The sequence below is a fragment of the Rhinolophus sinicus genome, linkage group LG07, assembly GCF_036562045.2.
Source record: "Rhinolophus sinicus isolate RSC01 linkage group LG07, ASM3656204v1, whole genome shotgun sequence".
In the NCBI taxonomy this organism is placed as follows: Eukaryota; Metazoa; Chordata; class Mammalia; order Chiroptera; family Rhinolophidae; genus Rhinolophus; species Rhinolophus sinicus.
Genome location: NC_133757.1, coordinates 118,533,441 through 118,548,750, shown reverse-complemented (window position 1 = coordinate 118,548,750; position 15,310 = coordinate 118,533,441). Strand labels below are relative to the sequence as shown.

The window sequence follows — 15,310 nt, the reverse complement described above, 5'->3', positions numbered from 1 at the left end:
AGGCTTGCACCTTGTCCACAAGCATCTCACATACCGTGTTTCCCCGAAAATAAGACCAAGCCAGACAATCACTACTCATGCGTCTTTTGGAGCAAAAATTAATATAAGACCTGGTATTATATTATTTTATATTATATTATATTGTATTATATTATACATTATATTATAAAGACCAGGTCTTATAGTAAAATAAGACCAGGTCTTATATTAATTTTTGCTCCAAAAGATGCATTAGAGCTGATTATCTGGTTAGGTCTTATTTTCGGGGAAACATAGCCAACGGTGGATGGCCAACCTGGGATTTTCCTTGCTGCTGTCTTTTTCCCAAGACTCACTTCTTTGGTCCCCTGGATTGCTCACTGATTATTGGTCCACAACCTTGGGAGTTCCCCAGGTGAAAATTGAAAATGGCCCCTGTACATGCAGAGCAAGGAGAGACCAAAGTAAAAGGTGGATGACTCCAGATTGGTAGGTGGCAGTTTTAATAACAAGGGAACTGACATAGAAGGCTTGTCTTGGGCAATTAAAAGGTGAATAGATCTCTGTACCCACCCGCCAGAATCTTAAAGAGTGTGTACAGTGGTCTTAACAGGGTCCAGTCATTTGTGCATTCCAGGTCCCAATATCACATCACTCTCTCAAGGAACAGTGTCTCCAAGGAACAGTGGGTGGAATGCACATTCCAAGGATGGGGAGAGAGTATGGGACCTCCAGTTGCCTAGGTCCAGCTCGAGGGTGAACTGGTGGTCATGTCTTCTTGATGACCTACTTCAATAAGAGTGAAAATGAGATGGAGTCAGATATTTTCTTTCTCTGCTGTAAAACCCATGTGTGGAGATGTTTTTTTTTGTGTGTGTTTTTTTTGTTTTGTTTTGTTTTTTTGTTTTTTTTTCGTCAGTGGTACAAGAGATCCTACTGTATTCTTCTTGTTTTCTGACCATGAGAAGTAGAGCATACATAATCTACTTTGCTACCATTGATCAAGGCTGAGATACTATGACCTTGAACTTGCAGCTGAAGCAGTTTTTTTGTTGTTGTTTTTTCTCCCCCCCCAATTTTCAGATAATGATGAAGACACTAGATTCCTAGTGGACAAGTTTTGCAGTGCTGTTTTAAGACTATTTATTGGGAGCCAGATCTACCTTTCAACAATTGTGAGTACCTTGCATTAAATACGTTTCTGTTTAAATTAGCTAGAGCAGTTTCTGTTTTAGTTAACAACATGCAGCCCCAACTCCATTTTGAAATGGCTCTATTAATATCAATTTTCTTACTACTCAGGATAAAAATGATAGACTCATAGTCTTGTTTTGTGATAAATAAGATAATTTTTCACTGAAAGAAAGTTGAGAAAACATTGTTTTTGAGACACAAATATTCTGTGTGAATTTAGGGATTAATTAGAATAGTAAGTGAGCTTTCTGATTGGCCAAAATGATTGTTTTGTTATATAATTGGGACACCATTAATATAATAGAACATTTTCAAACAACAATAGTCTCTGCTTGCAAGATAACTACCAATGCAAAAACACTTATTACAAATAAGTATCAAGATAAAACCAAGATGATTTTCAAAACATGGGATAATGTTCTCATACATAGACTTTATTTTATAATAAAAAAATGTTTTATCACAAGATATTATGATCCTGTATGAAGCAGGTGGTTAAGGAGCAAATGAATTACTGGCAGATTTCTAATTATAATACACTTTTAGTCTTTTATGATAAACAACAGATGTGTGTTTACAAAAATACATTATCGTAGAATCAGGTCAATAGAGTCTAAATGAAAAAGCTCAATTTATCTGTAGTCCCATTTGAATTCAAGGGGGTAGCCTATTTAAAAGAGCCGCCATTTAATGTAGCATGAGTTCAAAGGAGCTTTACTGAAATGGACCAATGAATACCTTTTTCGTTATTTGTCCCAATAGAAAAGAAGATAATCTCAGAGTACAAATAGACAGACAAAAATAACAACTCAAAACAAAACATATTAGAGCAGATGCAAAAAGAGGATATTCCAAAATAATGGAGAGCTAAATTTAGTGACCCTATTTCCTAAATACTGATAGTATATTGTTGGTCTTTCACTATTTAGCTTTCTTTCTAATATTTAGTGATGTTAAAAATGATTTTATATTATTAATTCTCTGAATTTCAAAACTTCTGCTAAATAATGAAAGTAATGTTTATTTTTAAGTGCAGATCAAGTGAGCACAATTTTCAATTTGAGCATTGAAATAGTCCCCATATACAAGTTGGTAATATTCAAAGAATGAATGTGGAGTTCAAAGATGGGTTACAATCCATTTCTGCCATTCACTAGTTGTGAAACACAGAAATATTCTAAATAGCTGCATTTTCAAAAGCTAGCTAAATATAAATTTCAAACCCTATAATGTGCCATTAAAAGGAATCAATGTTTAAAATCATCTCAGGCCTTAATTCATGACTCTGTATTATTTATATACTAGTAATGTGTTTTAAAGAACCACATTGATGCTGTAGGAATCTATAGTATTATTTAATGCCTTGGACTGGTCAATACGGAAGTTTAACTTAGGTTATATTTTGACGTACACTTTTAATTTCTCTATCTTGATTTCTCTGTATAGAATTTTCCATGCATTTTCTAATCTTTTCCTTTTATTTTAATTAACCTATCACACTGCTATAATTTAACATTGGTGCAGTTCAGTGAAAGAAACTCTTTTGATACAATATTCACTCTGAGAATATATAATATAAATAGGGTATTTAGCATTTACGCATGTAAAATAGCAGCTGTGATGGTGGACAAAGTTTGTTGAAACCACACTTATGTGCCTTAGTTGTTTAAAAACCATTCAAAACACATTTGAAGGAAATTCTTATGCAAAGCTTCAGGACAGAGGTTGATTTACTCCACATCTTTTACCCCAGTTATCGTCTGCTGTATAACACACCAGCGCAAGGTTGGTGGATTAAAGAACAATCCAGTTAGGATATAGATTCTGGGAAGTAAGAATTCAAAGTGCAGTGGCAATGTCTGGTCTGTGCTGCTCACTCTATGGTTTATGCGGCCACAGCTCAGAGCACTCAAATGCCCGGGGGTGGGGAGGTAGGTCATCTAGTGGCTTCTTCACTCATGTCTCAGCCACATAGGCCAAGATGTGTCAAAACCAGGGTTCAGCTGGACCTGCCATCCAGAGGACCTGCACAGAGCTCTCCATTTGACTTGAGCTGCCTACAGGGCAGTGGCTGGTGTCTGAGAGGGAGATCCTTAGTGACAGTGTCAGCAGAGCAAGCTTTCCTAGAGACCAAGAGAGAGCCGCAGAGCCTTTTATAGCCTCATTTCGGAAGGCTTGTAGTATCACTTCTATTGTATTCTATTGGTCAAAGCAGACATAAGTCCACCCAGATTTAGGTGAAGGGTCTGTTAAGTCAGAAACTGTGGAGGGGCTGAGATATCATCCACCTGTTATACAAATGAGCCGAAGACGATCCCTGAGTATTGGTCCTACGTCCACTTCCAGTAGGCTGAGACCCACAGTTCCAAAGATGGCCAGTGCCAAACTCCCATGTTTACAATACAGTTGTTTTAAATATAGCCCGAGAAAGCATATCTTAGCTATTTTGAAACTGACTACTTTACATACACCATGAAATTGCACCCAAAATCTGTTACCCAGAGAGAAATTAAACCCTGGGGCTAGAATGACTGCAAGCAGCTGCTGCCCTTCAGAGTTCTTGGGCCCAGAGACTCCCTAGTATGCTGTTAGGAAACATCCTGTGCTCTGGTGAGCCCCTTCTCTGATGTCATTCCTTCCTGGAATTTCCCTTGCCTTCGTCACTTTCTAGGTAGTGGCCCTCATGCTAAAGCCTCTGGAAGGTCACTGGTTGAGTGCCCCCTTCACCCCACCAGGCCCCAACACAAGCCTATCGAAACTCCACCCACAGGAAGCCTGTTGTGTGCTACCGCCACCTGGTGGTCATATGTTTTTCCTTGATCAGCTCCCAAATCCCTCTAATTGACTACATTTATTCGGAAACAAGCCTGCCACAGTGTGTGTGTGTGTGTGTGTGTGTGTGTGTGTGTGTGTGTGTGTGTGTGTGTGTGTTGGTAGCAGATATAAGGCTTTCTGGATCAGAGACCCAGAAACTGATTTCTCATAGAAAAATGCAGCAACCAGAGCTGGATCCCCATAGAGCAATGTGACAGTCAAGTGTTATCTGAAGTAGGTTTGTGTCACAGGGAGGGTCTCCAACATTGAGATTAAGAGATTATATGCTGGTACATCTACCCGTGTTATTAAACATATCTCTTTGGGGGAAGAGAAGGAAGAGGGGTTCATTTCTCTGGAATATAAGCAAATGTCACCAGTAAGGAGAAAGACAGGACATTGTGTCTCTAAATCTCTCAGGAAGTTTCTAGTTTTTGAAACTCTCTGTAGCTTCTACAGCTGTTTGTTATGCAAACTTTCTTGCAGTGGCTTTTGCTCACAAGGCCTGGACCTTGCAGAAGCATGAACATATCTGGGGGAATTGTCCTGAGAGAAGGTAGTGGCCCACCTCTTGAGAAGGGGGCCCAACAGAGAAAGCGTATCCATGTTCCATGGAGTGTAAGGCCTTGGCTGGAAGACACAAAGGGCTTTGGATGAGCCCAAGGCATTGGGGGCTATACCCACCTGGAGAGGTCTTCACTCACATGTCTGGTGGATGCAATGTGATGGCTTAAAAGTACTGCTCGCCTTGGATTGTCACCAGGAGCCCCTACTGACGGCTTCTCCATCTGTATCAAACTTCTCACATGTAGGCTTACGGGTCTCAGAGGGAGCATCTCAGTCAACAGCTTGCCACAAACAAAGGTTTTAAGACAATCAGAAGGAAGCTGTGTCACTTTTCATGACCCACCTTGGAAACCACATAGAATCGATTTTGCTGAACTCAGTGGGTTGAAGCAATCACAAGGCTGACTGATACATTACAGGAGGAAACATAAACCTCGTTCACCAATGGGAAGAGTGCCAAAGAATTAGGGCCATTATTTAGAGCTGCCACAATCTTGAAAGATGTTGGGAGCTTGTCTCAGAAGGAAGATATGAACCAAAGTGCAAAGGTATACAGGCAAAACTAGGCAAAAGTGACAAGGTGTGTCAATTAGTTGTAGTCACATCTGAGGAGAGAACAGGTACTAGGGTTGGAAGACTGAGTAATACAATAATGTACAAAGACTGGGCAAGTGATCAATATTTCTGAGAGCCAGGATAAGTAGCTGTGTTTCTTTTAGGAAATAAAATTGAATTTGTGAAAATATAGCTTAGTTATTATAGAAAAATGAGAACTTTGTTGAGCTACACTTATTGTATTATTTACTTATTTACTCATTTACTTTCATTATGTACCAAGATTTAACATAATCTTTATAGTAGCTCTCTCGGGCTTATCTTACCTGGATTTTAATAATTTTTAAAATGATTACAATGTATCTTATGGCTAAAAAATGAAGAAAATAATATGCTATAGCTTATATGTCTTTTCAGAAAAAAAATGTAGCTGGTCAATTCAAAGGGATAAAATTATAATTATAGGTATAATTTAATTGCTTGATAATTCCAAAGACTGAGAAAACTTGTTCTCATTCCAAGAGTTTCAGAGGTAAATGATTGTTAATATTCTTCCCAGTCAAGAAAGAGATGAACTGACATATTCTGGTGCCAGAAACCAAGACAGACTCCACTTAAAAGCATTAATTTAACTGTAAAACCTGTCCTGTATCTTATTACCCTCATTTTAAAAATTGAAAAAATAATCTTATGCGCAGATTGCTTGAGGGACTTCCACCTGGTCCCAGAGTCAGTGAGCAGTAGAACCAGAATGCAAACTCACAGCCCTTTATGCTAAAGCCTGAGCTTCCCCACCCGGTTGGTCTCTAATGCATACCATTAGATAACTCGGTGGTCACACAGTCTTTCTGGTGTATTTTGATGTGTGCTGCCACAATTTAAGTCCAAGGTATGGAATTCGAGGATAAACTTGTAGGTTCAAGGAGATAGAAATTAATAACTTGCTCTTTCTTATGCTAAGAAGTCATATTCTTTAGAAATAATTCCTCTTTAAAATACCAACAGAACACAGGATGATCTAATTTCCCCAAATGATCTTCCTGTATATTCAGTTTGTCTATAGATAAGAAAGGAATATTTTCAAATATAAGTATTAAAATACACATGCATGACATATGCAGAGATTTTTAAGGGATTTGATAATAAAGAATTTCTATTTTGGAATATTTAATTTTAAAGAAGAATGGTAAGTCCGAGAGAGAAATTCACATACGTGTAAAGTTTCCAACAGAAATAAAAATAGCTACAACAAATGTTTTAAAATAAGATCCACTCTTTCTAGGACCTTATCTTTCCATTAAGTTTGCTAAGCTAGCTTCCTCATTGTCATTTTTATAGTGAACTTTCCTGCTGTTTTTTATTATTATTATTATTCCTTCCTATCTCTATGGCAAAGAAGCCAGTACCTTACAAGTGCCCAAGAAGCTGTTAAAAAGATTCACTCTTTTATTTCTTGGCCATAAAAGAGAAAGTATAATATATTCATATACATAAATAGACTCACATCTGATTCCTTATGCATAAAGTTGATGCAGTCCCATGGTAGGATATACTTTGCTTCATTACAAAGGACACTTTCTCCTGTGGTTGCAGAATGGTCCATTGGGGCAGGATGCCTCACGTGCTTGTACACCCTTCCATGGCCTGCTGGCCATTGATGTTGCAGTGTGAGTCAGTATCCCTCAGCCTAAGCGCAGACGCAGGGAAAGGATGTATATGATGGTTCAGTGAAATAGAAAAAAAAAAAAAAAAAAAAAAGAAGAAGAATTCTCTCTGTAATCCTGAGGAAAATATAATAATAGGATTAACAAATATAAAAGTACTAAGAGACATTTGTCAGGATCTCAGCAAAACCACTCTATTTAGAGACTACACCAGAAAAGAAAATGCATATGAATCTGCAAATGACTTGGAGGAAGGGAAAATTCACTATGTAAATACCCCTGGCCTCAGGATCCACTTCCTACTTGAGCGAGGAAAGAAACCACTTGAGAGAACCATGTTTTCTCTTCTGCCCCCCGCTATTGTACAGTGTAGAAAGGTTAGAGAAGTAAGTATATGAACAAAAGAATGGAAGGGATGAAAGAAAGTGCAAGCTTTTAGATATGTTAATAGAACATTTCACAGAGATATGATTTGAAAACTGCAATTTAATATGGTATATTGATAATATAGAATTCTTGCAGATTTTTGAGTCAAAAAGACTCATCTCTTTTTTCTCTGTCTTTAAAAAAAAATAAAAGACATTTTTCAATTTCTTCTTCATGGTGGTAAAATAAAAGCATTTAAGAGCATGAAATCCATGAAGAAAGAACTCTATAGTGGAAGATGAGACACCATATGTTAGTTTATGTTTTAAGCTTTCAAAGCTTTCCGTTTTCCCCTGTGACTCGTTTTCCTTTAAAATACAAGATCAATGATACTAAGTTATGGTGGTTTTCAGCCCTAAGTTTTATCCTAAGCAGAAATTTCACAAACTTCCTAAGTAATGCTGAGGAGGTTTTCCTATTTGGTAATAAATATGGGCACATGAACAGAAAGTAACAACTTCTACTGTAATTATATATATATATATATGTATTTGTTCTTAGGTATGACATCTAAAAGTTTTTAGATTATTCATCATTTAATAACTCTGAAGAATTGGCTAATTATAATCTCAAGGCTCTTCCAAATGGTAAAAATTATAAAAATCATTTTTGATCAGTCTCTATGTAAGAAACAAGAATAAAATTAAAATATAATAAAATTATGTGGCCACATGCTTTACTTTCTACATCTATAAATAGTATATGCAGAAGACACTTATTAAAGAATACATGAGTATATAAATATTTGAATATTATTAGTCTAGTAATTGTATTTAATAGTTCTTAAATAAATCTACATCTCTTTATCCCCATTGTATTTGTCTAGTTCAGGGCATATCGTCTCTGGTCTGAAATATTGCAATAATTTCTAGTAATGAACCCATTTGATCTATTTACCACACCACAGAGCAAGTGTTCTAAAATGGAGGTGGAGTAAACTCAGACAGTCTCTTGTCGCTTGCTTAACAACCTTCACTGGTTTTCTATTGGCGCCTGCATGAAGCCTGCAAACTCCTTTTAACATGGACTGCAAGTTCTTCATGGTCCAATAGCTGGTTGCCTGTAGGAGTCTGCCCTCTTTACTCTTCCCACTGGACAGTCCTGTTTCAGAAATGCATCTGATCCTGTTGGCATGTTCAATAGACCAACGATTGCTGCGACTTTGGAATCTTCATCTAGCCAAGTTCTCCTTATTCTTGAAGCCCCCATTTAGACACTGTTCCTCTTCGACACCTCATTGAACACTCTCATCCACTCTGTGCTGGGGTCCTGTCTCTGGGCTGCCCTGACACTTTAGTGGCTTGTAGACCCGTCCATATTTTGCTGAGTTATGAGCCTCTCAAGGCTTGCGACTGTGTCTGTCATTTACTGCACACACCTATCAGGTGACCAGCATAACATTATGGAACTGCCTCTCATGCTATAGGTGCTCCGTGAATATTTAGGGGACTAGAGACAATTACTGAAATCACATGTATAAAAACATAAACACTGCTTTTAAAAAAAAATGATAATTCTGGAATGTTCATTGTATCTGCATCTTAAAATGGCTTCTTTTTTTCCTTAAACATTTAGATCTTAAGTTTCTTACACACAAAATCAATTTAAGATATTTCTGTGGTGCCCTAAATAATCCCCATTCCAATTCCAAACAGAGTAGATATTCAATTTTATATATATATATATATATATAATTTATATATATATTATATATATTTAATATATAGATATATATTTGACATATATAATATTATATATATATATTTATATATACAAATATATATTTAATATATATATATAATTGAATATATTGAATATATATACACGTATATATGTATATATATGATACAAATATGTAATATATATGTGTATATATATATAACATGTAATATATATGTATATATCATATCTGTCCTCATTCTGAAAGTACTTACTTTATGATACTTGATTTTTATTGTTGACTTCACATCTTTATCTTTTTCAGTATACTTATTTTTTCACATGCCAAAGTACTTTGAATTGTTTTGCTGTGTTAAAAAAACAAACAAACAGAAAAACAACTTTACACAGAGCAAAAAGCTTGTTCATTTATTGTCATTTTGATTAATTCCTTCACGTGAATTTATATTTAGGCACATTGGAATAATTCCCTGCTGGTACATGTATTTTATAAGATACAGAAATGGTTTGTGGAATATACAGAGTTTTAATAATGAGAACTGAGTATTGATAAAGAATTAACTCCAAGCAATTCTACAGTAATACAAAATGGAAAATATTTATCCATAAATTCATAAATAGCATAAATTTTACTTTTAGTATAGTGTGACCCGTGTTTTTGAATATGTGATTGGTGAACTGAGGAATATGAAGTTTAAAGACTGTTAATACTTTATTAGGAAATTTCTGATGGAGCTTGTTCTTCTTTTTTATTATAACTATCATTAGCATAAATATTGTCATTTTCTATTACATTTCTATAAATTTATCAAATGGCTTTATCCAGTGACTCTGACATAAACATTTATACACTTATAACAAGACAGAATAGATTATATTTTCAAGATTATTCACATGAAACATTATTTGGCCTGAATAGCTCAAACATATAAAAGATCTATGGTCGCTTTGCAATGATGCCTGAATTTAAACATGAATGGAATGAATTATAGAGCATTACGCTTGAAGGTTAACTCACAAGAGCTCAAACTGGTACCTGACCTATCTAAATAATTATCTAAATTCCCTATGTAATTATACCTGGAAGAGGTATTCTAGCAGATTAAAGTCTAGATGCTAGTATGTTTTAGCATATTGGAGAATATGAAAACATGTTCTGAGTATTGTATACAATTTTAACTAAAATTTACCAAATAAAAAATAGTCCTCATTCCCCCAAAATAATTATAATAATTAAGTCTAATTGTATGGTAAATAGTAGAAAATAACACTAGTGTATTTCTGTGATGTCAGATAGTAAAGCAAAGTTTCCAGAAGGAAACAAACAACAACAACAACAATAATAATAATAAATAATAATAATACATAGGTGGAAATACAAGTATAAAAATGAAAAGTGAAAATATGTGTCTCTTAAAGTATACTAAAATAAGCTCAATAAGTGAGAATTTAAGTTAAAAATATAGTATGTTTCTTTATGTCTCAGTTCCCTATGCTACTTATATTTACTGTGGCTGGTAACTCTTCGCTTGGGCATTGCTAGTTTTGAAAAGGAATTTTGATAAGTAGCCTGGTGTAAATCATAATATATTACTATACTTATATGGTCTAATTTAGGAGTCATTTGGAGATGGCACTTAATTTTCAGTTGTCTGATGCATGTTATATATATATATATATATAAACAGCCTGTTCCTGTTGGAAATATGTATATACATATACATATATATTATATATATTCCAGTACACCTAGGGAAAATAAAAAAAATAAAGGATATATTAGTATTTTTCCTGCCAAAAATACTTATTGCCATTATTTGCAGTTTTAGAAGCAACATGTTAGAGATTATGGCGTAATGTTTACATATTTTTAACCATGAAACATTACAAATTGAAATTGTTACTTTTGCTTTTATAAAGAAGTTGTATACATGGATTCATCTCTTGGAGGAAGTTTGCCACTTCTTATACAACTTAGTTTATTATAAGTAAGCAGTAGTAATGATACATATAAAGATCAATTATATTTCATTATCCCTCTTTGTTTATATTCTCAGGAAAATTGAACTATGCAATCATAAGAACTGTGTATGTAAGGCATATGGTATTCAATAGAGAGAGAACAAATACCTTTCAAAATTACCCTTGACTTTTGCAGCTCTACTTTATGAATACATTTATAAATCAGTGGTCCTATTTCTTAAGATGATGAATAGCAAATGTTTATTTAAACTCTGGGCTATTTACTAATATGTACATCAAAAGTTAGGCATTAAACAATTATAGAAAATGATTTTCACAACGGCATAAACCAAAGAACAATTTTTTTACTGCTGATACGCAAATTGCAAAAAAAAAAAATAATTTATGTATATCAAAAATACTTATCACTTTGGTTTATTTTCAGTATTTGAAAATGCACACTTTTAACACATATTATAAATTTGTATGTACTTGTCTATGTCAAAATACAGTTAGTTTTATTTTATACTTGCATATTAATAATGTTCTGGAAGGCTCCAAAAGTTTTTATTGTTTTATGAACAGTTTCTTTTCTTTATTAATTTAACCAGTGTCCCTCCAGGTTTGTTTACACAATTAACTTGCTTAACATACCTATTTTAATTGCTAGTACAAAGACAAAACTTCAGTTTAGCCTGTTCCTGTTGGAAATATCTCAGACTCTGCATTTGTGGATTTTATTGTCTAGATATTCCTTTACACAAAAGGTATGACTGTGTGGTATTTAGACGTGAGACTGAACCCTCGTAACTCCAAAAATTAAACAATCGTTTCAATAACTACTAGGCACTAGATAAGTTTTATATACTAAAAGATTTAACAAATATTCATTAAGTGTTTCTTACGTAACATGACTCTTCTAGGACAATAGTAAATAAAACAAAGTTATTTTGCTCCAGTGTTATTGGAGATTACATTGTAGTAAAATTGAAGTGTAAGAAGTAAGGAGATTAATATTTAATATGGATTAAATATTCTGCAAATTGTGTGTCTCTCCTCTCATGGAGAGCCAAAGCCTCCTTTTTGCATTTGAATCTGGACTTGTTTTCCCAAGAGAATGCAAGGGAAGTGTCAATGCAGAAGTTCTGATGCTGGACCATAAGTCATCTTTGTAGCTTTCATCTCTGTTGTTAGGTTAAACCTTCTTGGAATCCAGACACTTGCTGGGGGAAAGCCTTCTCCAAGGGGAGAGGCCAAGGTAGAAGACCCCTGAGACAGTCCAGTGGAAAGACCCAGTGGAGCTCCCGACTGACTGCTAATAACTGCTGCCAGTTTGTAGTGGCAGGGCAGCTCCAGGAAACACCACGTGACAACCCCATGTCGACACCTAGAATCAAAAGAAATAATGAGCAGTTGTTGCTGTGTTAAACCATGACATTTTGAGGTGCAAAGGAAAATTGAACCAAAAACAACAAAAGAACAAGACAAACAAATGAGAAACAGAAACTCATAGACACAGACAATAGTTTAGTGGTTGCCAGAGGGTAAGGGGGGCGGGGAGTAGGGGGTGGGAGATGAGGGTAAGGGGGATCGAATATATGGTGATGGAAGGAGAACTGACTCTGGGTGATGAACACACAATGGGATTTATAGATGATGTAATACAGAATTGTACACCTGAAATTATGTAATTCTACTAACAATTGTCACCCCAATAAATTTAATAAAATAAAATAAATTAAAAAAAAAGAAAATTGAAACAGAAGTTATATTTAAAGTTTTAACTTAGTTTCTTAAACTATAAAAAGTAAATGCTAGTTATAAAAATAATAGTGTCTTTTCTTCACCCCCAAATTGGAAAAGTAATCAAAATAAATTACACTCAGACTTTAAATGTTTTTTACAAGAAAACCAAAAGCAGTCACTCAAGATGATTTTTGCATGAGTAATATTTTTAACTAGGAGAGTATTGTTAACTTACAGAAATGGGGAGATCAGAGAATTGACACTTACCTGGGGTTAGGACAAGCAGAGAGGTGACAGAAGTGATAGTGAGTGAAGAATTAAAGTGACTAGCTATGATGCTCACAAAAAATAAAGCTTATCTGATTGGTGTACAAATTTTTAAGTGAAACTTAATAGATTGATATTTTGGTCAATATGCGAGTATATGTCTCTCATGAGTTTAGCTAGTAAAAACTGTTTCCAGTAAATTCAGAATCTCTTGATAAAAATGAATGCATACTCAGAGCATAGATCAGTGGTTCCCAGTCCTGCTTGCCTGATAAAGGCCAATGGGGAATAGTCAACAGCAGCCACTCTACCGAAACCCACTCCGACCGATCAACTAAGAATTTCTACATATGGGTCTTAAGCGTAGTTTTGTTTTGTAAATCCCCCTAGTTAATTTAATATGAAGTCATATTTGTGAACCACTGCCCTAGTCAAATGGATAACAGATATATTTTACCTGAATTGGCAGTAAGAGTGAATATCTGAAAACTGCTTCTATAAAAATTGATATATCTCCTATACCTTCAGAATTTAGTGAATTATAAGGATATGGTCCATATAATGATTTGGATATATATTGGTGTGAACAAATATTTGTAGTTTTTATTTGTAGTTCTATTTTTAATTTGTATTTAACCCTCTTTATACATCAGTGATTCTCCTTAAGATTCCCTGGTAAACCAGTGTGAGTGGTGTGTGTGTGTGTGTGTGTGTGTGTGTGTGTGTGTGTGTGTGTGTTTGCATTTGGAAAAAATATAGAGAATATTACTCAGATTCATGTATATATGAAGTCATTACAAACTCACAGTCTGCTAGGGAAAACTTAATAAAATAAGGGCTTTGAAAAAAAAGAAACATATTTAGTGTTGGAAAGAAATGAGGACCATCCCTAATATAGTATGGACATACAATTTATAAATAAAATAGTAATCAGTGCCAGCATCTAAACATGGAAAATAATGCTTTACTATATATACTTTTTTCAAAATGAAAAATTAGTATGATAAATGAATTCAGGTATAAAAAGAAAAAAAGCCTAATGAAAAAATTACCGTGTAATGATGTTACTATACATGAAGAATATATGTATGTACTTAAATTAAGATAAAGAAAACTTTGATCAATAGATTTGAGTGGATATTAGAATAAACTGCTTTTTGAAACAAAAAAACGATAGCATGAATTTCTTTATTTCAAAACGTTTCAGGGTTTTCTCTCTTAAATGGAGCAGAGAAAAGGGGAGCAGAGAAGAATTATATTGACATTTTCATGGTGTTCTTCAAATAATTTGTAACGATAAAATGAACAAAAAATGAAGCATGTTTAATTATTAGAGCTAAAGGAAAGAAAGGATTATCATAGAGAAAGTAAATTATATTCGGGATGAGAATGTTGCTGGGAGAGGAAAGGAATTTATAAAAAAAAAAAAGACATCTTACATATAAATAATGAATTTTAGGGAAAAATGTTGAATGACTAATGTTTATAACATTTTTGGGTGACTAAGAATGTGTAGAGTAACTAGTGACTTTGTCTTGTAGTTATTTAGAAACAAAAAGTTTTTCTACTGCTATAACTTTTTTTCTATTGTTTCCTTTTATTTACCATGCTAGAACTTGTTGTTAACATTTGCTTAACTGTGTTCACTTAGCCTATTTTTATTGTGTTCATTCATTCATCAAATATTATTGCTTGGTTTTTATGTATTAAATACTTTCCTAGGCTCTATGGGCTACTACAGTGAACAAGACAGATGTGACCTCCACCCTCAAGTATATGATATCGATATATTTATATAAAGTGCATATTAAGGCTAGGAGAGCAGACAATCTGTAAATGAGATAGAATGCTGATAGAGAGAAAATTGGGATGGATGGGCTTTTTTTTACTTGAGGATATTAGATAATATCTCTCCAATCTATATGAAAAGTATGAAGGATGAAAATGGGATAACTATGAATAATAATAATATAAAATAATAATAATAATAATAATGATAATAGTAGTAGTAGACTTACTGGTATGACTGAAGGCTCTAAGGCATCTCTGTGCATCCCTGTCTATACATCTTCTCATTTAACCATGCTAAAGTCAGTAAGTCTTCTTTGAACTCAATCCTACTCGAGTAGATTCATTCTACCTGTTTTCTTGGAGTCTACTGGTCAACATTATGGTATCTGATAAATCTTTATATTTTTTTTTATTAAAATTTTCTGTAGAGTCTGTGTGTCCTGTCAAAAACACACAGTAGTAAGGATTTTTTTTTCTATCAACTCTTCAAATAGTAGGATTCTTACCTTAGGTATATGAATTTACATTTATAATGCTGCCGTTTCTCACAGGCTAATCGGTAAAGTAAACTATCATCAGATATTAACTAAACTTTGGTTGCTTGATCATTAGATTTTAGGTTTACTTAGTTAAAGTTTTTACAACTATTTTCTTTTTGATGGGAT

General features: G+C 34.2%; 1 long non-coding RNA gene across 1 annotated transcript in view; it reads left to right on the top strand.

The window, feature by feature from the left end:
- Nucleotides 1–1,060: 1,060 nt before the first annotated feature.
- LOC141572831 (uncharacterized) overlaps nucleotides 1,061–15,310 on the top strand; it is a 349,964-nt gene continuing 335,714 nt past the window's right edge. Inside the window, exon 1 of the long non-coding RNA XR_012498324.1 lies at nucleotides 1,061–1,154. This is a non-coding gene — a long non-coding RNA (uncharacterized LOC141572831). The remainder of the gene's footprint in view (nucleotides 1,155–15,310) is intronic.